Genomic DNA, 2,957 nt, shown 5'->3' with positions numbered 1-2,957 from the left:
AGCACAAGCCATTGTCATTCTAATCAGCCTAGAGGGAAATTCCTTGTAACACTGCACCTAAATGGTACAGAGAAGACATGACTGGGTCCAAACGAGTTTTAACCTCTGATTTGATTTTAAATTATGTGGAGGAAATGTGTTTGTTTTTTCTGTTTTACATTTCATTTCGATTTTAGCTTTCATTTAATACACGTCTGTCATGATATCTACTGATTGCATAGTAAAACCTTTCAGTTTTTTTTTAAATACCAGAACATTTCAATGCCGTCACCGCTTCACTTCACTGTCCACGACGACTTTGCAAAAACAAACTACTCGAAAGCTCAAAATGTGCTAGAATCGCTGTGCTGCCTGTAGCTTATAAGCTGATGCACTGCTCTGAACTGGCTGTACATGCCTGTGTATTATCATCAAAAGGGTGGTTTAATGTAAAAGCATTGCAATGCCCTAAAAACTACATATCAGGTTAATATGTACATCACTTGAAACCAGAATTTATCTGCAAGCCTGAACATGTATGTCCTTGTTTTGTTAGCACTCATTTACCTTCATTTGTGGTTCATCTACTGTGGTTGGTATCATAGACGGTGGGAATGGGAGTTTTTAATGTTATTAATATCCACTAAAACTCTTAATTTTAATAAGAGAGAATAGGGGCATTAATATTTTGAAAGAGGCTAGTGATATCCAAAGCTCTCCAGCTACTTATCAGTTACTTGGATAATCAAGTAGCAGAAACTCAATTATTCCTCTGTATTCTGCAAAGTCACCTGTGTGTCACCTCGTTGTAATAATTTGTCCTAATTCAATCTACCTCAGTTTCCACTAAATGCAAACGTCATTATTTCATCCAGTGAAACCCATTCAAACTGGGCGTCAGTTTTCCATTTCTCACATAACAAAAGCGTTACAGCGTTTGGGGCATTTGACCGACTGCACTAAAGTGTTCGTAAATACACTGAAAGGGAACATCTCCGCTGTGACCGATCCACAGATGGAGATTCTTTAAACTTGGGAGAAATCAGCTGTTTGCCCTGACTGTGGACATGATGTATTCTAGTAAATATCTACTCAGCAGGATATGTTACTCACAGATTGATAACTTAACAATGCATACTGTAACACCAAAAGGACCTTGCTCTCTGTTTCTCACAAGCTTTCATCTAACGTTGCTGAAAATTCCTTGAATTTAGTTTCATGTTTGTGCAATATGTAACTTCTCCTTGATGAAGTGTAACAAATGGGAATGCTCTACATGTTTAGCAGAAACATTGTAGTGAATGACAACTTATCAGCCTTGATTAGTAAATTTTAAGCATTTGTGTGACCGCTCCTTTTTGCTTCATTTGACTCTTTTTGTCGACGTTTGTGTTTCAACTGTTTTTATTTACTGGGAGCTTTTTGAAGAGATTTGGCATGAATGTAATTGGTCTCACACGTGCAAGAATTTCCCATCTTGTAGCCAGTGCCTGGTTTAAAGACTGATTAAACAATCCAGCTAACAGCTAACTAAAAGTTCATACCATCGTGTGTCCATGCTTTCATCCTGAAATACTGTTGTCAGTAATAAGGTGTGGAAAGCCATGCTGATACAAAAAATTAAAAAGGACTAATCCTATTGCATTGAAGAAATACTACAAACTGATGATTGAATGTTCAAGAACTCTGCGTAAGTTGTTTTAGGCAGTAGCTGGCACAGATAACCCTGTAACAGATTCTCTGAAGGTCTGCACAGTAAATCTTCACTGGCAGTGACATTATGTAGCAATGATGTGTTTGACCTTGTGCTGACATTGCAGCCTTTCCAACAACAGGGATTGGGCTTAGCTGACTGTAGCAGATGGCTCTACAGTGATGTTTTCAATAAAACTGATTCAAATCATTTCTTAGTCGTCTTTTTAAGTTACAACAGGAAACAGTGTGACGGGGGAAAAATCATTTTAATGAAAAACACTTAGTACACAAACACACATGTTTGGGACCAGAGGTGTGGTGCTATGTGATGAACTACCAGAGCGCACCGACCACGCGCATTTCCACGTTAAGCGGAGCATGTAAACATAGTGGCAGTTTACATACTTATTCATTTGTCACTGATCACGCGATCAAATGTTAGATTGCCTTTATGTACAAATCTTAAAGTCGTCTGTGCACAGTTTCAACTTAGGTTCCCTCCTGCTCTCTCTGTTCCTCGCTTTTTTCCTTGCAGAATAAGTGAATTTGTAACCGGTTAAAACTGATGGGAGGTGTGTGATCTTGTTGAGACAGCTGTTCAAGAGAGGCAGGTGGTGCGTTTCCTCCAGAGAAGTAAAAACCTGAGATGTGTGTGTAACAGCTGGATTTCTGGACACTAGATGAGGCCCAGATATGAAGATTGTGCGGCCCGGTCGTCAACCCAGTTCCGACATTGGCCTTTTATTGTGGGCGGTCTAAGGGAAACCTGTGCAATATTCATGCTGTCTAATCAGCACCTTGACATGCCACACCTGTGGGCAGGGATGGATAATCTCAGCAAAGGAGAAGTGCTCACTAACACAGATTTAAACAGATTTGTGAACAATATTTGATAGTTATGGGTCCTTTGTGTGTGTAAAAAATGTTTCAGGTCTTTGAGTTCAGCTCATGAAAAATGGAAGCAAAAACAAGTGTTGTGTTTATATTTTTGTTCATTATAGGTACAAAATAACAGGCTAAGAATTGCTAGATAATATTAATAATCCAGGTTTGGCTAGGGAGGTGTTTTCCAGGAAAGTAGCAGATGCAGACGAGCTGAGACGTGGACGGAGTGGAGAAGAAGATCCACAGGGGGAAATGGCAGGACCGCCGTGTCACTATCCAGAAGAAGATAGTCATACTAATACTTGTTTTTGTTGTGGTATAAAACTGTTTTGGCTGCTAAGAGGGGCATCCTTTTTGTGAAGCAGACCGCTGGTTCACATCCAGGTGTGCTAGATAGT

This window comes from Pundamilia nyererei, unplaced genomic scaffold (genome assembly GCF_000239375.1).
Source record: "Pundamilia nyererei isolate P.nyererei 1_Seehausen unplaced genomic scaffold, PunNye1.0 scaffold00062, whole genome shotgun sequence".
In the NCBI taxonomy this organism is placed as follows: domain Eukaryota; kingdom Metazoa; phylum Chordata; class Actinopteri; order Cichliformes; family Cichlidae; genus Pundamilia; species Pundamilia nyererei.
This window is presented reverse-complemented; position numbering follows the sequence as displayed.